The sequence below is a fragment of the Cyprinus carpio genome, chromosome B4 (assembly GCF_018340385.1).
Source record: "Cyprinus carpio isolate SPL01 chromosome B4, ASM1834038v1, whole genome shotgun sequence".
Taxonomy (NCBI): Eukaryota; Metazoa; Chordata; class Actinopteri; order Cypriniformes; family Cyprinidae; genus Cyprinus; species Cyprinus carpio.
In genome coordinates this window covers 5081804-5103856 of record NC_056600.1, presented here as the reverse complement: position 1 = coordinate 5103856, position 22053 = coordinate 5081804, and the positions used below count along the sequence as shown (strand labels likewise).

General features: G+C 34.4%; 1 long non-coding RNA gene across 2 annotated transcripts; it reads left to right on the top strand.

Annotated features, from left to right (window-relative positions):
- The first annotated feature begins 1932 nt into the window (after positions 1 to 1932).
- Positions 1933 to 14813, top strand: LOC109085525. 2 transcript variants are annotated; one of them, XR_006154634.1, is made up of 4 exons: positions 1933 to 2598; positions 6020 to 6142; positions 10810 to 11012; positions 14452 to 14813. It is a non-coding gene; the product is annotated as an uncharacterized LOC109085525 (long non-coding RNA). The 2 variants fall into 2 exon arrangements; XR_006154633.1 differs by lacking the exon at positions 14452 to 14813 and adding an exon at positions 12094 to 13073.
- The last annotated feature ends 7240 nt before the right edge of the window (positions 14814 to 22053 follow it).

The following is a 22053-nucleotide window of genomic DNA, read 5'->3' as shown; positions in this document are numbered from 1 at the left end:
TTTGATAGTAGGCCTGACATTGGAATCATGCATTTTGTTCTTTCTCCTCTAAATGGTCTAAAGAGGTCAGGAGACAAGCGTTTTGTGTTTCAAACTCCAAACAAACATGGAATGAATGACTTCACACCAGTTTGTTCTTTGATTTTACCTGAAGTGCATCAGGGCCTTTACAGTTTGGTTTGGGAGGTGTGGAGAACATCTGATGATCTAAAAACAAATCTTTAATTTAGTTTTTAGTATCTTATTATAAGACAGACTATAAATATTCCATTTAAATCTTCAATCTTCTCCTTTTTGACAGTAGGCTTGACCTTGGTATTTGGCATTTTGTTCTTTCGTCTTCTAAATGGTCAAGTGGTTGAGCATTTAGTACTACTGCAACATGAAATGGTTGGTTTAAATCTGCATTTTTCTACACTTTGATAATAGGCTTGACTTTGGAATTTGCCGGGGGTTTTTTTCTTTCTCTTTTAAATGGACAAGTTGTTGAGAGTTTAGTGCAATTGCAGCATCAGACTAGAGAAATGTAGACTCTGAAGTCATAATCCAAAATGGGCCTACATAAAAATAGATTTCCAGTTTGTTTAATTACCTGCAGCCCTAAAAAGGTTCATGTTCCCCATTAGTTCTGGTGGAATCAATTGTTTCTCACATGGCCAGCGGTGTTTAAGTAGCGCAGAGCTAATCAGGGCTTTGCTGTTCCACTGAGTCAGCAGAGCCACCTCCGTCAAGTTTTTCTCTGTTGATATAAACCTCTGCTGAATCCAGCTTCAACTTTCATTAGTCGTTGTCCTTATTTCCTTAGCTCTGACAGATGGCATTGTGGGATATCGGTTTTTATGGCAGGTCATCTTTCATATCCCATTTCCTTCGCCATTTGAAGGGAAGTTCACAGTCTAGTCAGATTCATTTTGTGTTTGAATATTGATTTTCTTCTTCTTTCTCCTTCCGAAGAAAGCCTCTTAATGTCCTTTCTCTTGGCAGTAATTTTGACACTCCGCTGCTTGTCTGCTTGATTAAAAGTGGTCCTGAAAAGGAAAAAAAGAAATGACATTATATAAAATAATTTCAGATCCAAGATAGCTGTGTCACATTGGGCAATAAATCCATCTCGGAGAGGAACTTATTACCTGGCTACTGGATGCTACGGACAGACTTACAACTGCTGCATTTAATTTAGTGCAATTGTATTCTCATAAGTGTGTGTCCCTTTGAAATGTTAGATGTCTTATAAGCCCTGCGTGTGTCCGTGCGTGAGAGTCCTGATGGAGGATCAAAGATATTGTCTCATATTGTCAGTCAGTGTGACCAGGGACACGTATTCCCACATGATCTCTCCAGAAATAGCACATACGCTCATACTGCAGAGGGCATCTAAGGGTGCATTTGTAAAAACCTAATTTCATTTCTAGGGTTCAGTACTTGCTTTGCTATTCTACTTGCTGGAAATCATATATACATATACAATATATTATACATATATTTATCTTACATTTATTATTTATACTTGTTTCTTACATTTTTAAATATATCTACTAAAATGCAGATATTAGGAAAAAAAATATATATATATATATGTGTGTGTGTGTGTGTGTGTGTGTGTGTGTGTGTGTGTGTGTGTGTGTGTGTGTGTGTGTGTGTGTGTGTGTGTGTGTGTGTGTGTGTGTATTTTTAAAACAATTGATTCCAGTTTTTGGTATTTTATTTGTAATTTATTTCCACCATTCTTATTAAATTCAGAAATTATTCCGAATGGCATAAAATATTTCCCCAGAACATTAGCATTGCCAGTTTGTTGTGCGGCACTGTTTATAAATAAAACAAATAAAAAAAATAAAAAAACATCAGCGGAATTAGAAAAGAACAAGAAAAAAAATCGTCCAGTTAGAACAATATACCCCAAGTCCCATTGGACTGTCCTCAGTACCTTTCAAGGCTGAATGAGTCCAGAAGACTCTCGGCGGACAGCATAGGAATAAGAGAGCTGGACATCTATGGGATCAGCCTAACGGTGCGTGAAAGCAGAGGGTCTCAGCGGCTCTGTATCCCGGCCAAAGGAGCGATGTTGATCAGAAAGGCACTGGAAACGGGTGAGAAAGTTGCCAGACCGTCTGCCAAGAGCCCCAGCCTGGGATCAGGGCCTTCACGTTGCTGGGTGGAACAGCAGGCTATTTGTTGGCAAAACAAGCCCTTTTCACAGCCTGTCGTAGATACGTGGCAGTACATGGGACGCCGGCAGCTGCTAAATAAGGTCATGGCAGGGACGTTCTCTTTTTTTTTCAAACACAGAGCCAGACAGGACAGTGTACGGGAGTTAGTTTCTAATGCTGAAACTCCTGAGCTGTGCAAACAGCAAGCGGACGGCTTGACAGAATGTCAGGAACGGGAGCCGAGGGAAAGGATGTCATGCCTGGGCTGTCGGGGAGATTAAGCAGCCGACGAGGCGAGTTTTGGGTATTTACTGTGACAGAAGGGAATCTGGGAAAAGAACAGCCTGGAGGAAGCTCTTCCGAGACCCTCTTTGCACCCGCAGATCCACGAGACGCAGCACTGAGCTTGAAACGTGACCCAGGCGTTAGCCCACACTGCTGGCCCGGGGTAAAGCGATTAGCGGGTTCAGTGTAATTGATGCGGGTGTCTAAATCTATTTATCAAGGTCGACTAATGACTGAGTAAACAGTTTCATTTTAGACTACTATGCAAATTTCAATGATATGTGGTGTAGTGGTTGCAACTGTAGGCTAGTAACTAGACGGTTTGGGCCTGGTTTTGTAGAAATGTAGTAACCACCACTGAGATTAAGGCAGCATGTCCTTTTCAGTATTCATAAAAGTAACTGATCAATATGATTGATTTTTTATGCATTTAGCATAACCAAATGATTTTCAATGCATTTAAAGTTGCACATTTACACTACCATTCAAAAAGTTTGGGGTCAGTACAATTTTAAGTCTGTTTTGCTCACCAAAATTGCATTTACACTATTTGATCAAGAAAAAAAGTAATCATTTAATTTATTATTTTTGAAATATTGTTATATTTATTTGTTTATATTTATTTTCCCTATTTTTACATGATTATTTTAAATCTACATTAATCATTGCAAGTATTATTTTTGCATTTTCTCACATTTTTATATTTATTATTACATTTCTACATTTATTTTATTTTTAATTGTTATTTTTTATATATACAGTATTTGCTTATAATTTTTACATTTATTTTAAATCTACATATATCATTACATTTTTATATTAATTTCCTTTATATTTTTACAAAATAATATTGATTTTTATTATTACAAATATTTTATAAAACAATTAATATTTGTTTTAGTATATATATATTATTTTATTTTTATATTAATATATATATATATATATATATATATATATATATAAAAACAATTCATATTTGTTTTAGTATATATATATATAATTTTTTTTTTATGTATTTAGAAAGCATAGTGTGGAGTTTTCGATCCATCCATCTACCCACTCAATCCACCCACTTTAAAATAGCCATGTTTTATTTTAATATATTTAAAAAATCTATTTCGTTCTTGTGATGTAATGCTGAATTTTCAGCATCATTACTCCAGTCTTCAGGCTCATATGATCCCTCAGAAACCATTCTAATGTGCTGATTTTGTTTCTTTTTATTTTGAATGCTGAAAACTTTTGTGCTGCTTAATATTTTTGTGGAACCTTTTCAAGATTCTTTAATGAATAGAAAAAAATCTGTGTTAATTTGAAACAGCAATCCTTAGTAATGTCTTCACTGTCACTTTCGATCTATTTAATGCATCCTTAATGAATAAATGTATTCTTTCTTTAAAATAAATAAGTAAATAAATTGGCCTGACCCCAAATATGTGACCCTGGACCACAGAATTTCCTACCGTAAATATATCAAAACATAATTTTTGATTAGTAATATGTACTGCTAAGAACTTCATTTGGACAACTTTAAAGGTGATTTTCTCAATATTTAGATTTTTTTTGCTCCCTCAGATTCCAGATTTTCAAATAGTTGTATCTCTTGTATCCAAATATTGTCCTATCCTGACAAACCATACATCAATGGAAAGCTTATTCATTCAGCTTTCAGATGATACTGTATATGAATCTCAATTTCAAGAAATTGACCCTTATGACTGGTTTTGTGGTCCAGGGTCACATATGTGGTTACTCTCTTGAAATAAGCTTATAACAGTTTCTGGGTAATTTCTCCTAAAAATTGTCACTTTTGAAATCAACATATTTGATTTAAGCATGAAAATTTGGATAATCATTCATTCTTTAAATCGCCAGTTTGTCATTTTGATCTAAATGTTGCATCTATTATGTGTCATTTTCAAAGACAATTTTTCCTATCTGCCATTTCCACAGTTTTGCAAAATAACAAGCACTTTAGTAAAAATCAGTGAGTAATATTTCATCATTAATCATTCTGAATGGCGCCGGATCCGCCTTCCCCATTCTAACTCTGTCCATCACACGCCAATCACGGAGATTGTCTTCTCATTCTCCCTGTTTTAAAACCACTATATAATCACATACTGAAGAATCTGTCATCTCGGCAAAACTGAGGGTAATATTTATTATTCGGATGTTCTAAAGAGGGTAAATATATTCAGTTAGCATTGTGTTCAAAGGTTTCTTTTTCATGCCTGGGAATAAGACACTAGGTTTGTTTGGCTCATTTATTTTGGAGTGCATCTTTACATTAGTATTGCTCATAGATCCCGCGTCTGCGCCAAGGTCAGTCTTTGACTAGGACTCCAGTCTTTCTGTGTTCAGAGGCGCTGGGGATTCAGCAAAGGCTAATTGTTGACTGAGTGGGCAGTTTATGAAGCGTTTACATAACGGAATGTCAATAAGCATGCGGGCAATGTGCGAGTAATGTTGATGATGTTGTGTGTGTTTTTTAATTGGCTCCTCCACTGAAGTGTTTTTGGAGAGACTGCCAAACCTAAAATAATCACACAAAAAATATATAAATAAAACAATAAAACATTTTAGGAAAAAAAAAAACTATTGGGGTAAAAAATCAGAGGCATAGGTGAATAGAGCGGTTGTGTTTGTAGTTTGGGTTTTTGAGTATAAAGTATAGAAGTGCATTTGCCGTTGCTAAGACAGACAGACAGACAGATAGATAGATGGATGGATGGATGGATGGATGGATGGATGGATAGATAGATAGACTTATTATTCATTATTAAATATAGTTTAACAATTATCATCATATAAGATGTTCATTTAGTCATGTGTTATGAACAACCTATTTTATTACTACTTATATTTTATATTTTATTTTATTTTATTATATTTTAGTCTATTTTTACAAATATAATTTTTTACATTGTATAATGAAATTTTATACATATTCTACATTATTTGTACTATAATGAAATTTATTTAGTACATTTTACGTTTTTATATACTTACGTACTTATTACTGATTATGCATTAATGAATATAATTTATAAATTATGATCATATAATAATGTTTATTTATGTTTTAAATAGCCTATTTTATTATTAATTAAAAGAATTATAATATATGTCTATTTTTATATATAATTTATGCTTTATTTTATTATATTATAATTAATACATGTTATGAAATTATACTTTTTTATTAATTATACTTTTTATATTATTTTAAATATATTTATTTAGTACATTCTTCACAGTTTTATATATTGAAGTACTTTCATTAATGCATAATTAGTAATTATGTATGAATTATGCAAATTAGTTGTCAGACGTGTATTTAAATACAGATAACAGACAATAATTTGCTCATATATGCTAAACCCTTTTTGGCATATCAAAAGAATATAAAAACCTGGGGGTTTATATAAAATATTGCATTAAATTTCATCATAAAAGCTTATAATATCTGAAATTGTATTTGGTTCGGTATACGTGTACTTGTCATGTTTTTGAGTTATGTGTTTTTGATGTGGTCGTGCTATAATATTGTCACAGCATTGCTCATCTCTACTCCTCAGAACAGCACAGTGCCACAACAGGCTTTGTTGAGCATCCCACAGCAGAAGATAAGGAAAATCAAAGTGCGAGGAGGAAGATGACTGATCACAAGACATATATTTTCAACAGCGGGCAGCTAATAAGTGAGTGACGCACCTTGTGACTGCGCTACGCTCACACTTCAGGTGAAATGACTCATGTGTCAGCTTCAGTTAGCTTTCTTTGGGCACATTGTAGTGGTAAAGTATTCAAATTATTTAATTTTTCCATGCAACTAAACTTTCCTGTCCTTTAACTGATGTGCAAAATTATTGAACCTGGGAAAGTAGAGTATACTTCATGTGTAATAGAAAATGAAAACAATGCACAAGTCTGACCTAACCTCGCTGAATTGAAAGCCATAATTCAATACCCTGCTAATGCTATGTTTCTTCTCGTTTGTTTCCTGTGCTAGTGCATTTATCCACTGGAATATAAAAGCATATCAATGCACAGTTGGAGATCTGCTGCTTTGGGTGTGTATTTGATTGAGATTTGTGGCACGGCGCTCGCTGCCAAGTAATAACCTTACTGTTTTTGCCGCTGCATTAATCTGACAGTGTGTGGTTTCCATCATGCTAATCAGAGAAAAGGACTTCCCTTCCATCTTCAGTTACTTAAAGGTTTTCTTACTAAACATATACATATGTTTTATTCATTGTTTACAGTGCATTGCATGTCATGTTTGTGTGCGGCTCATTTTCTATTGGAAGTGAACACCTAGAAAAAGTGTCCAACTTTGTGGCAGGAGGCAGCTGTTATCACAGTAAGATGTTATTGCATTGTTTTAATCTGTAGCCTAACTAACTTAATTTTGTCTGGTAAGCTCAGGTGGGCTTTTAGAAATGATGTGGGCTCAGGATATCAGTATCGCACTGTTCTTGGAAGCGCAGACTGATCCAAATTAGCTGTAAAGATGCTTTTCCTTTAGAACGGTTTACCCCAGACGCTCACCTCTGACTCACAGGGAAGACACAGAAACTGTATTTTTGTCTCTCTCGGCCATGGTAACTGCTTGTCTGTTGAGTTGGTGAACAGGAAATGATGTCATTGAGGATGCCAAACAGTGACAATCTGAGTGTTAGAATTACTTTTTTTTTAGTTTATGTTGGTTTATACAGTCACAAATGTTCATATGCAGTCCCTAAAAGAATGGTTCAGAAATAAAGATTTGGATCCTTTGTAGTGAATGGGTGCCGTCAGAATGAGAGTCCAAACAGCTGATAAAAACATCACAATAATCCACAAGTAATCCATACCACTCCAGTCCATCAATTAATGTCTTGTGAAGTGAGAAAACTTTGTAAAAAACAAACCCATCAATAATGTGTTTTTAACTTCAAACCATTACTCCTCTATCCAAAATATTGCCTTCTCCAGTGAAAAAGTTATCTCGAAACAAACTTTTTTTTGTCTTTGAATTAAACTTATGCACAGATAAAGCACAGTTTACAAGCAAAAACAGTCCAAATGCATTCTAAACATATATGTTGGTGAATTTTGATGTGAGAGGCAATGGAACGCGGAATGGACTTTTTTACTGGAGGAAGTGTTATTATGGATTATGGACTTGTATTTTGGCCAGAAGTGACATTTTAAAGTTAAAAATGTCTGAAGTGGTGTGGATTACTTGTGGATTATTGTGATGTTTTTATCAGCTGTTTGGACTCTCATTCTGGCAGCACCCATTCACTGCAGAGGATCCATTGGTCTGTTTTAATGAAGAAACAAACTCACATCTTGGATGACTTGAAAAAATTTTAATTTGTGGGTGAACTATTCCTTAAAGCAAGGATTCCATTTGAGAAGCCCTGTTTTGACCCATCCTACATTAAGTGACAGTAGAGTGCAGTGATATTTTAATATTCTTCTTCATGTGCTGTAGTACCACTTTTTATGATTGATTGACTTTGAGTGATGTGCACGAGAAAGAGAGATCACATCAGTGGAATAAGGAATAAGAGTGTCCATATACTCCACACTCAATGCATTATTCAGACTGTGACGGAAGTGACAGTTGTCTCTTTTCTCTGAACAAGGCAAGCTGTGGTGTTTGTCGAGATTTACATTGCTCAGGTAATTAAAACATAATGTGTTACTTCTGATTAAAACATGACTTCACTTTGCTGGGTACAAGAGTAAATGCAGTCAGAGCATCATAAAAACGTTTACAAAATTTGCATTTACAGTAATTAATCACAAAATTAAGAGTGACTAAATGCATTTCATATATATGCCTGATCAAGGATGTATTCAAAATGTAATGCACTGAAGCCGCAGCGAATTGTAAGCATGAATATGATGATTAAGTTTTATATTCAAATGTATTTAACAGTCTTGAATTACTGATTAATGTATAAAATTGTTTTGAACAGACGTCTGACATTGAGTTTTAAATTTTGACATGTAAACATGTCCCACTCTGTTTATGCTATGGATATGAATTATACTTCAAATCATGCTCCTGTTTGACAGTTTTTGTCCTTGCAAACACTAAACCAGGCAAAAACAAAAAAAAAAAGCCTGTAAACTTACAGTTAAAGAACAACCCGAACCATAACTTTTTAAAATTTGATTGTAGACTTGTACAACCTACTAGAAAAGGCTTGCGAATTGCTAAAGTCACCCAAAACACCCAGTCCTCTATCCATAATATAGCTTTCTCTAGTCAAAAAGTTGTTTCACCTGAATTAGGAGAGAAATATGCAAAGATCAAACACTGTTAACAAGCAAAAAACAAACTCCAAAACAAATAAATTGGTGGATTTTGATGCAAGAGGAGAACAGGGGATGGACTTTTTCTCTGGAGGAAGCATTACTATGGATTATGGACTCATATGTTGGCTGAAAGCAGAGGTTTAAATTTAAAACACCTTATTGATGGATTTATTTTTTAACTTTTCAAGACACAAGACACCTTGTTTAAGATTAAATACTGATATGTGTATAATGTTGGAATAGCAACAATCATTCAATTCAATTCAGGCTAAATACAATAGCTGTCATACTACATAAACCTACTGTATATAATCATAAATTATAAAGCAGGCTGCATATGGGGTGCATTAACAATGAAAAAAAACCCAGCTACGATAACCTCAAGTGAAAAATGAAATGGTTTTCTTGAGTATTCTGCCAAGATCCTAATTGAACGGCAGGTCCTTTTGAACTAAAATGTGTGTTTAGCCTTGAGTTTCTCAGTTTGGTGCGTGGCTTTCATCAGAAGCGCTCGTAGGTGTTCTCTATTGACTGCGGTGAACAATCGAGGAGGAAAAACGCAGCGGTGCTGTCATGTAACACAGGTTTATGAAACATAGATGTGATGACTTTGAAAGCGGGGCTCTCTGAAAAGGCTTCTCTTGTCCGTGATTCATTCTAAGGGGGCTGCTCCGGGGGCCACTCTCTTAATCTCCTTGCAAAACAATGTTAAGTGTTAAAGGACAAAATGTGGTGGTGGGAACGATTTCTGGCCATTCATTCTGGGTTCAACTGCCTTTAAATGCCATTTAGAAGTCTTGTTGTGCATTTCGTGAAAGGTCGACATTGCTCATCGGGCAGAGAAAGCGTGCCCTCCCATGAGATGTCGTCCCGGGGGACTGACGGTTACTGCAGTGCTTCAGTGACACAAATTTCTTCACTGGCACAGCACACTGGAACGTGTCTCCTGTTTTGATAAATGAGGCCTGCTAACACTCTGTGATTCAACAGTGTAAGTCATTTTCACAATGCAAGTAATTGCCTCTTTTGTGCCTTTTGCCGTGAAATTATGACGGCAAATGTTGTTAGCGTTGGCCCTCTAAAATGTACACAAATTTAGGTGATGCTGGGAGGTTAGCGGGGTGTCGTTTTTATTCCCCAAAGGATTGGAGAGGGCATCCACCTCACTGGATGTTCAGTCCTAGCCAGAAATACATGTAAGATGTTGATTTTGCTCTGTTTGTTCCTATAAAAGAAAATAAATCGATATATTTATAAATAATATTACAGGTACATAATATCAGCACATAATAAAATTTAAAAATAATTGTTTTATGTTATATGGTGTGTATTTTATATATATAACATGCAGTGTGTCTTTTGGCATACTTTGCACAGATAAGTGAATGTCTATTTAATTTTAACATTTTAATTTAATGTCATTAATATTTATTTATTTTATAATTAATTGATATTTTTTATTTGAATTTATTTCTTGCCCTTATAATCCTAAAAGTCTTTCTGCATTCTTTGCAAAGATAAGCAAATGCATATTTAATTTTAAAGTTAAATGTAATTTTATGTTTATTTTATTTTTAGGCAGTAAAATCTTGTATCATGATTCTTCTTCTCACCGTATTGCATCAATACTTAAGTTATTACTATATTTTATATTTTTTTGAGGACATTTTTATAAGCAAATGCCTATTTAAAGTTATATTTACTTTCATTTTTAAAATGTTATTATTTTATCCTTTTATTTATTTTTTCCCCAGTATGAACATACATTATTATTCTTTTTCTCACTATATTGCATTAATACTTCAAGTCCTCCTACATTTTTTCTTGGTATCCTTTGCACAGATAATTAAATGTAAATTTTTATTTTAGTTTATTTTATTGCCAGTATCATCATATATCATAATTATTCTTCTCACGATACACTTTGCACATTTGCCGCAGTTGCAATCGCAATCCATTTATGATACTGTCATGCAGTAATTACGTTACTGTTATAGTTGGCGATTCCCAGCCCTAATGCTAACACTTTTACTCTTGTTTGTGTCTATTTTAGGTTTTGCTTGTGGACAGATGTAAGTATCCAGGTGTCCTGTTCTAGCACAGACGTCCCATTTGACTCCCCAATAGAGCACTTAGACTCGAAAAGCCTTGATTCATCTTGATAACTCCTGACATGCTCGGCGTCTGCAGACCTTTCTGCTTTTACAACAAAATGCAGATCCTCCACTTGCAATGTCACCAGTGATAGATGAACAGGTAAAAATGGTATTATTGGCAGACCAACGATGACAGTGGTATATTTAAAAACATCTCTGGAGAAATATAAAAGTACACTTGCTCCCAAGGACGTCTCAGAGCAGGGAAGAGGGAGGGAGGGTAAGAACTGAGCAGAGAGGATAGAAATTGTGGGCAAGCCGTACGTGGAAGACAGAGAGGCTGTAAATTTAACCGAAGTGAAGCATATTGGGCAGCGCCGTAGTCAGCCATCATTCCAGAGATTGCATCCTTCTCTCTTCTCATTGCGGCAAAGCACACAGTTCATTGCCATCTGCACGAATCTCTCACATTGCCACTTTGCAGGAGATTGGGTGAGCTCATAAACAACCGGGCGCCATGATATCTCAAGGGTAGATGACGGGAATTGGAATTGTGCCTCCTTGCTAAAATAAATGGGCTAATAACATTGCTATACCAATGTTTACTCACGCTTTCAGAAGTTAAAGTGATTTGATCCTGCAAATGATAACTGCAGCGTGAATTACGAACTGAAAACTTTGTATTAAATGACTGTAGGAAACTAAATTCACATTAACTAAAAAAGTCAGTCGTATAAAAAATATTTTATGGTATGACCCTCATATCTGGAGCTTAAGTAAAAAGACAGATTTTTAAATTAATAGATTACACCATTAGGCTACTTTACTAGAGAACTAACATAATCTATAAAGGTGCTAAATGAATTTACTTGCACATATTTGAGAATCGAGAAATTTCATGATATATTTTGAATGAAAATAAAAAAAATTATGAAACCCATGCTGAAAAAAAATAGTAGACATTATTGGATGTTTTGTGGTTTTACTGGTTATAATGGGACTTGTATTGGTTTTACTGGAAACTGTAATGGACCCTGTTGGTCTCTACTGGTAATTTGTTGCCTTCTGGTGGCTTGTTAAAACCAATAAATCCTAATGGAATATGTCCCAAAACACAATACAGAAAACCATTTTAATGGTTAAAAGTTAATGGTTTGTAATGTTTGTAATGTTATTTGTTGTGGAAACCATTACAATTTTCTGTGATGGCTTTATTGTTTTTGTTTTGTTTTTTTCAATAGGTACACAAGCCTATATCAGTTTGTGGCTGCTGTGTGTCACATGACAAGCTTGAGAGCCCCCCTTCACTCGTGCCCCCTCAAAAATGTTGCCTCTGACACTACAATACAAAAGTATTTGTCAAATAAATGAAACATGATGAAACATTCATTTTAGTTGAAACTGTTATTGATTACTTCTAGAATTGCAGCAATACATGACATGGTAAAAAATGACTGAATGAATAATAGGCTACTTAAAGTAGGTTAAGATGAATTTTAAAATTGTGACCCCTAAAAGCACAATTGGCCACTGTCTGGCCTAGACAGTAAAGGGCCTTTTTTTTAGACTCCCAAAGGCTAAAAATCTAGTTTTGGTAGAATGTTTCCCCTACTTTTTGGTAAATAATCATGATATTTCGTTTGGTAGCAGTGCAATGGAAGGAAATTGTAAAAACACAGTTTCAGAATCCAAATGATAAATGCAGTGTGAATTACGAAACTGAAAACTTTGTTCTAAATGACTGTAGTAAAGGAGGCTATTTTCCAGACTCCCAGAACATACAAAGCCAGTTTCTGGTGGAATGTTTCACCTATATTTTGGTAAATAATCATAACATTTTGATTGGTGGTGGTGCAATGGAAAGAAATTGTGGCCAGGCATGTAAAAATACAGCTTTAGAAACCAAGAAGCAGCTGTTTTATTGAATGTCATGCCCCTTATTAATATTCATGTCTAAGATGTTCCCACCCACTTTTCAGATCATCCTTATGCCCTTGGTAGCAAGACATGCAAATGTATTATTATTCACATGTATGCAATTTGTGAGTAAGCCATCTTAAAGTAATAGTTAATCATAAAAAATGAAATTCATGTCATCATTCACTCATGTCGTTCCAAACCAAAGGCTTGAGTTTATTCTGTGGAACATAAAAGAAGGTATTTTGAAGGGTATTTTAGCCCATATAATGAAAGTCAAAGGGGACCAAAACAACATCAAACCTCAGGGATATTCTTTGCATGGACAAAAATGAAATTAAAATATCTTCTTTTGTGTTCTTTTGTGTTAAAAAGAGAAGTGTTGACAGTTTTGCGACTTTATCGCTAGATTTTATCGTTGAGAACTTTCTGTTGCTTCTAACCTTTTCTCTAAATGACATTTTACATGTAAATACAGCTAAAATTACAGCACAGCCATTGTCTTTATCTTATGCGTATGGTGGTTTTGTGAGACAGCACCTCGATTATAAATCAGTAGATATTCATCCCAATGCCTGACAACAGAAATAAATAAGAAAACAGTTTTATCAGAAATTTGGCTGTATGTGAGAGTAGAAGAATAGCAAATATAAAGGACTGACACTAGACAGAATGCAAATACGACATAATTATGTCATTAATATGCTAATTAGCATAATGAACTCATCTAATGAAAACAAGTGGCATTTTGAGCTATCTTTAGGAACTTTCCATTAAAAGTAGGAAACAGTGAAAGAAAGCCATGTTTTCTAAATTTTGCATGTCCCATTAAAGGTTATAGTTACTTTTTTTTTTTCATAGTATTTATTTCCATACTGTGAAAGTCAATGGCTACCGTCAGCTCTCTGGCTAATAACATTCTTCAATATATCTACTTTTGTGTTCAACCCGAAAAATAAATGATGTAAAAAGTAAATGAAGACAATTTTCATTTTTGGCTGAACTGTCCCTTAAAGTTCCTTGAGATAATCTGTTCATTATGCATGCTTGCAAAGTTACTTGACATGGGTTCCAGCCTCTTTATCAACACATAATTACCATGGTGTGAAATTTTACTGGTCGCCCACTCTGAATCCATCATACCTAGCTTAGCATTTTCAATAAGTGTTTGCTACTTGCCTCACTTTAGCCTTTCAAATGGCTCTGCTCTTGAGAGATGTTAATCGCACACGTCTCTCCAGTCAGCCGTTATCGGGGTGGGGCGTTAACGTTGATCTCCATTCAAGCGGCTTGGAAAACCTGGTGTGCCCTACAATTATGAAGTGCCAAGTATGGCATGTTTACGTCTTCCTGGAGAAGATGATTTAAAGTGGGTGTCACTGATTTACAAGAGAAAAAGCTGACCAATTAGTGTACTGTACCGAGCTGTAATGATAAGCTGTGTAATGTGACTTCATTTCCTGCCTGTGAGTGAGTGTCGCGTGACGGCGAGTAGATGCTCATTATAACCAGAAGAATCCTTTATTGCTGCTCATCTCACCAGTGCTTCAAACAATGTGAACAGTCAATTTGTTTGGAGGAGGTCATTTGGGCCAGACGTTGCTGCAGGCTTGTGTTCATTTCCAGATTCGAGGCCTATGATAGTCACGCCTGTCCTCTTTTTTTCTGATCTGTTCACCCAGCATTGTGATTCAGGGCAGAGGTGAAATGGCTGCTGGGATTGTGTGTGACAGATGCTTTGGGGACATTCAGGTAGGTAAATAGGTTGTTGATGTTTGTCCTTCAGAAGCAGCTTCTTTATCACAGATATAACTATTCAGTGCAATGCTAAAGGAGAGACACTGTACATCAGAGAAGTAGGTAGTAACAGTTATTTTAATGTGCAGTGCATTTTAAATAGTTTATTTTGGGTGAAGTAGAGTTAGAGGGGAATCTGAGGCCGTTTGAATGCAAACTTTATTGTTGGTCTGTTTTTATCTTGTACTTTTAGATCCGAAGCTGATATTTGTTCATCATGAGTGAGTACTAGTGGCAGGCTGTTTAACACTTTTTACTAGATAACAAATTTGTAAAATAAGCAAACTAATAAACATTTACAAAATAAAATTAATCTATTAAAAAAAAAAATAATCACATCGATTCAAATCGAAAACTTTTTAATGTTTTTACATTTATTAATTGATTTTTGGGTATTTCAAAAATGTAAAAATCAGATCAATCAGAGTAAACAACTTTGTGGATTGTATTTCATAAATATATTCATTTTATTTTGAGAACGTAAATTAGATTTTGCATTAATGAATCAGATTTTGCTAATATATTTATATTTTAAATGTGAAGTGCATGAACTAATGTTATTTTAATATTGTTTAACTTTTATATATTTATTGGTTTATTATTTATTGATATATTGATATTATTCATTAATATTTCACATTAGATTTATGTTAAATTTCAGCAATTTTGCTTCTCTTTTTTAATTTACCTTTAATTAGTACTCAAAACTAAACTTATTTTAAGTTTTTCCTTAACATTTAACATTTTTTTAAGTTTAAATACATTCATATATTATTTTGAGAAAGTGAATTAGATAACACATTTACAAATCAGATTTACAGTATTAATATTTTAAATGTGAAATTCATAATCCAGTGTTATTTTAATATTGTTTCTATATTATTAAAGTATTTATTATTTCATATTTGATAAATCTATTAATAAATATGATTTATTAATATTTAAAATCAGCTTTTATTTAGTGTTCCTTTATTTGTATTTCCGTTTTAGTCATTTTAGTATTTAAATTTTCTTAAATTTAAGGTTTTCCTCTAAAATTTTGTATTTTAAACAGTAAATGGGAAATATCAATAGTGTTAGTTAACAGTAACAACACTGACCCGGACCCCAGACCACCAGTTTGAAGTGAATTCGGTTGAGTTTGTAAAAATTGCTTTCAAGCTCTGACAACAAAACTTGGATGTCCACCATAAGTTCTAGTATGAAATACACAAACTTCAATTCAGTATCAATTGGACATATTGGGAAAGTTTTCTGTGGTGGCTCTCAAACACCAGCTAAAATTATATACGGCTGTACGAGAGCTTATCTTTTCTTTTTCACACGACTGGCCGTTCTATTTGTTTGTTCCTCTTTCCTCTCAGCGTCCATGTTTGAGTGAGTATCGGCACTGAGGGACAGGCTGGATCCATGTCTCCGCTCACCAACCTGCAGCCTTGAGTAATGGAGGCCATCTGCTTCCAAAGAGCTCCGTCAGCAAAAAGGAGTCAGCTGAAAAGATTTCAATTATCAATATACCATTTAATACATCGCCCGCAGGCCAAACAGTCTGGCGTTCAGACAGCGTGAGATGGAGGATGTTATTCCTCAGCTACATGGGTGGATTCTGCAACGCGGCAAATCAGGGTTCAGAGCTGACTCGCATCTATCACGCCGTGGATAAATGACCATGTCTGAGGAGAAGCAAACATCTCTGCGCCTTAGCAGACCGGTTAGTGCAACTCTGTTTACACACACAACAAACCCAGCAGTTTTTGATCACGACAAGGTGGTACACGGTTGATACAGAGGCTTGAAATTAAACAAGTTTGATATGTAAAGTAAAACCAGTTAGAGGCTCTATAATGGTGCGCTGAACATTTTTGATGTTTTCATACCTTTCTAAACAGAGCTCTTCTAAACACCTGCTGAGATGAACACAAGCTCTGCAGAGAATTATAAATATGCTCTTTTAGATTACATTTGCATTTGGAGTACTAAGAGATGTCTGATGATGTAGATTCACTTTTTCCTTCCCCTGGCTTTCTGAATGAGAAAGCAACCTAATTACACAAATGACGGAAGACGACAGAGCCATTTAGAGAGTGTTAGTGCTCAATGAGACACAATGACATTCTGGGAACGGTGTCACTATGTCCAAAGATTGCAGCCACCAGTCATTTTTCTATACACATCAAACATGAAAATACAGCATAACAAGTCCATCAGAAATCAAAGCTAATCAGAAACATTTTCTTTCTTTTTTTTTGGCAGTATATGTTGAGTATTAATGCTTCTTTCAATAGCATTAAATAATATTGTGCAGAAACATGCATTGCACTATAAAATTCCAAAGACGTGAAATGAAATATTTCCAGTTTGATTTGTCTGTATGTATATATTGTATTTATATATATGCTGTTTTGAAATAATAATGTGGATAAGTTTTGTGTATAAAAGCTGTGATAATATATTTTTGAAATTTTAAAAATACAACTAACACTAGCTTTTCTAATCTTTTTATATTCTATCTATTTGTTTTCTTTTTATTTATTATACAATTAACAAAAGCAAATAAGGCCTCTAACACTAGCTTGCTCTATTCTTTTTCTATTCTATCTTTTTTCTTTTTATTTATTATATATAATTTAAAAAAACTGAGACTTGTTATAGCACTCGTATATCATTGCTCTTTTGTTGATTTTGATTGCTTCCATTGTCCTCATTTGTAAATTGCTTTGGATAAAAGCGTCTGCTAAATGACTAAATGTAAATGTAAAATTATGATAATACTTGGTTACAGTGACACTAATAGTTCTCATTTCTGCCAGGAATGCAAAAACAAATGGGAGTTAATGATATTGTGATCAGAATAACAACACTGTACATTCAATCACATTTGCTTCCATATTTTTGATCAGTCCTTCACTACACAACATACAAACTTTACTCCAAAAGTGCACACAATAGGCTACCTCATATTTCATTAAATAAGACACTGAAGACTGGAGTTATAAAGATGAAAATGTATTACTCTACAGAAATAAATTACATTTGAAAATGTACTAAAAAAAAAACAGTTATTTGAAATTGTAATAAAATTTCACAATATTACTGTTTTTACCATATTTTTCATCAAAAAAAAATGCAGCCATGGTGAGCATAATAGGCTTTAAAAAAAAGATCTATATAAATTGTGATTTAAATATTTCTATTTAATATTTTAAATTAATATTTATATTTTAAAAGTGACAATAAATGGAAGATGAATGGTAAAAAAGGGGGGGGGGCATGACTAACCGTAGGTAGTTAACTGTGTTCCTTTTCACCCATAATATAAATACTGAATATAAAGATCGAGTCTGAATGGAATTCTGGGTATTGAGATTTGGCCCTGTGCCATTCTATAATAGTCAGCTGTGCTGTTGTTTTGAATGGGTTTTTTGCATTGGCAGTGTCATTTTCCATCCATCACGTCTCTGGCATTGAGGGGAGGTTTCACCTTCACAGTGAATATACACAAGGAGTCTATATAAGTTTGATATTGCACACACCAACCAAGATACAAACCACAGACTTACTCTTTCTGCTCACCTTCAATCAGCTTTTCTTTCAGTGCTTCATGTGACCAGTATATGAAACTGAAGGCTCATATATTTTACATTAGCGTATATATCATAATTTCTACTTTCTGCAGAAGAGTATGTTTACACCCGAATGCTTTCTTCTCAGTACAAAAAAATTCCATTAAAAATGCATTGTTTTCAGCTGAAAGCTGTAATAACGTGACATGAAATTTTAACATCCAACAATAAGACAAAACCCTCTGGAAAGGTTTATTAAAAATTCACAACATATAGACCTGTACACTTCACTATTTCAATCGGAGAAACATGTTTGATGGTAGATGCCATGCTTAATGTGCATCATAATTCCAAAGTTTTTTTTTTTTTTTTTTCAGTGTTTTTTATTGGGGTCAGCAAAGAAAATTGTATTGTGTTTTATTTATTTACTTAGTTACTTTGTGTGAGAGAGAAATTAATACATTTATTCTGAATTAAATAGAACAAAGTGATGATAAAGAAATTTTAATTATTACAAAAGATTTCTGTTTCAAACAATTGAGAAAAAAACCAAAACAATTCCCTTATTATTACCACTAAAACATTAATAACCAAACAGTTGCTGGTAGCCATTGACTTTCATAGTATGGAAAAAAAAATACTATGGAAGTCATTGGCTACCGTCAACTGTATGATTAACAGCATTCTTTAAAATAACCTTCTCTTGTCTTCAACAGTAGAAATAAACTCATACAGGTTTAAAACAACTTGAGGGTGAGTAAAGAATGACAATTTTTCATTTTGGGTGAATTGTCCCTTTAAACAGCACAACTGTTTTTAGAATTTATAATAAAATGTTTCCTAAAAGGACAGTTCACCCAAAAATGAAAACTCTGTCATTAATTATGACGTTCCAAACCTGTAAGACCTTTGGGACATGAATTAATATATTTTTGATGAAATCCGAGAGCTTTCTGACCCTGCATAGTAGACAGCAATGAAACTACCATGTTCAAGGTCATTAAATAGTCCATGTGACATCAGTGGTTCAACCATAATGTTATGAAGCTTTGTATTGTATTGTTAAATTTGTATATCAATTTGTATGTCAAACTGATCAAAAGTCCCTCTGGAAAGGTTTATTAACAGTTCACATCATACAGACCTGTCGCTTTTTAACACTTTTGATGTTAGATGCCATGCTTCATATTTCCAAAGCGGCTATGATCAGGTTTTCTCCAGCATTTTCTATTCCAACATCTGCTCCAGAGCCTCAAGGTTAGATTTGCCTCTAGGGTGTCCTGGATTGTTCGCAGCATATGTTGTTTATGAGCAGCTTCAAAACCAGCTGCCCTTTCCCTGGAACAAAGCCGTAAAGTTTACGGATTCGGTTTTGATCAGAGATACCGAAATGTCAGAGTCAATAGTGCACAACTGTATTGCAACAGCGTCGTTGGGCTTTTATTTACAACTCAGACAAGGTTTCCAGTGAATACCACTTGCATTTCTGTACAAAATGAGGCTCCTGTTTGCCTTCAAAGCAGTTTCAAGACAAATGATGGACTGTGCCAGTCTTTAAGCTACTGTCAGATAACTGTAAACACTGAGGGACATAAGGGACGTGTTTCTAATATACTGTATGCCAATTTGACTTTCTTCATCTCCCAAGGACAGACAACCACCTGCTGAAAAAATCCTATCTTATGCACATGTTTATGGACACCTGGACTCGGGAGACAAGCCTGATTGATGGCTGAGAGCTCTGAGGAAAAAGCTGCCCTACCCACAGACACGCCTCTGGATCCATTTATCACAATCACTCACAGAAAGATGGAGGCATCGGCAAAAAAAAAAAAAGTGAGATGGTGCTCTACGGACAAAGCTGCGACCGGTCAGCAGGCGTGCATCACGGAGGGAGACTGGGAGATAATTGGACAGTTGGTGGGAGAGAACACTCCACCGGAGAGACAGTTTGGACAGGGAACACGGATGGACAGATGGATGGAGAGGAAAAATAGCAGAAGAAGAGTATCAGAAGTGCAGGAAGACTGCCCCGTCACTCCTAGGAGTCTCTGTTATTTCAGGTGACCACTCCTGTTCTCCTCCAGTACATATCGCTTATGAAGGTGAGCCGAACATTTTCTGACGTGTCGGAGCATTTTGATAGTTTCGTCTCTTGGACATCCTGATCGTTTGAAATGCAATTATGCTAATGGAAGTGGAGTTGAGGGTCAGCGCGGCACTACTCCGCGAACGCTCTTCACCCTTGGGATAATGAGGCTTAAAAGCATATCATCCCCACACTTTAATAGATGCGAGGTGGACAGTTAGCAAGGCCCACGTCAGACAAAGAGCTTTTGAAAGTGTTTACCAGTCACAGGTGTATATGAGGTGCAGAGATAGGTCAAATAGACACTCATTCTGTCTCACCTTCACTGTCCTCGAGCTGTACAAAATACACGTTCCAAAAAGGGTTTTCCATTTTTGGTTCCTCAAAAAACCTTTCAGGGACAAGTTCTTAAAAGAACAGTTTTTCTTAGTGTGAAGAACATTTTAATAATCTAAAGAACCTTTTTTTCAGTGGAAAGGCTCCATGGATGTTAAATGTTCTTCATCAAACCACCAATGCAAATAAAAAAAAAAACTTTATTTTAAAGAGTGTAATTGGAAATGTGAATATGTTTGTTTTGAAGCCTGGAAGTGTGTAAATTCTCCACCATTAGTGCCACCTGTGTTTAGATCTCCCCATAATAAACTTACAGCATTGGCTGGGCTGGTTGGGACCATATATTTACAGGAATCAATCTGGCATATGAGAAAATATTTTTACATAGAAAGAAATGACACTCTTCACATTTCATTTACACTTTCATTACACTTTCCAGATTATTATTTTTTTTCATTCTGATGTCCACATGTAATATTACATAAGGTTTTGTGCACAAAACAGCTGTGATTTAGTGTTACTTGGCTATTTCCCACATTGAAAAATCTTTGGTGTAGAAACAATTTTCAATCAGAAATTGCTTGTACATTTCACAAATAATTGCAAAGGACCAAACTGAATTAAACATCAAATTTTTTAAGTATAAAAACTATACAGGAATTATGGATAACTGTATACTGTACAAAAACATAGTATTTTCTTTGTAAACATACTGCAATAAAAACTTGACAAACAAAAAATATTTTTTTTTACAGTGCACAGATATGGAAATACCCAGCTTATTCGGAGGCTGGAGTCAGTATAGTTTAGAATTTTGTATATTTATATTTAAGGTTTGTCTTTTCAATGTATTTTTTAAGTCATAATTATTGTTACTTTTAGTTTAATTTTAGTTGAAGATTATTTATTTTTTATTTCAGTTTAAGTATTTTAGGGCTGCAAAAGTTAATCTGATTATAACTAGCATTTAAAATCATTAAACGACTTTAAATTTCTTGACACATTTTAGCGTTACTATCATGTTTAATGCAGGCAGATTATAAAGGTTTCGCATTTTATAAAACACCATGTATCAAAAGCGGGGGAAAGAAAAAATATTATATAATTATATATTATATTACTTATTATATATTATATAATATATATTTAGCTATAGCTAGTTTTAATTGTAGGTATGTGTACACCAAAATAAGTGAAAAAAATAAAATAAAAAATATATATATATAATATATATATATATATATATATATATATATATATATATATAAACAGATTCCACAGTTTTGTTTATATCTACCTTACTTGCATTTGCTAAAAGATTTATGGCAGAAACTAGCACCCCTTGTGGCCAAACAGAGAATGCATCGCATTATTAATTGCAATGAAGCACTTTCTATAATGTAGTGCATCGAAAAATTTTAGCTCGCATAAAAAGAAACATAGTATGTTTCAGACCTTAACTTTTCTATATGTAAATGACCTCTTATGACTGGATGACC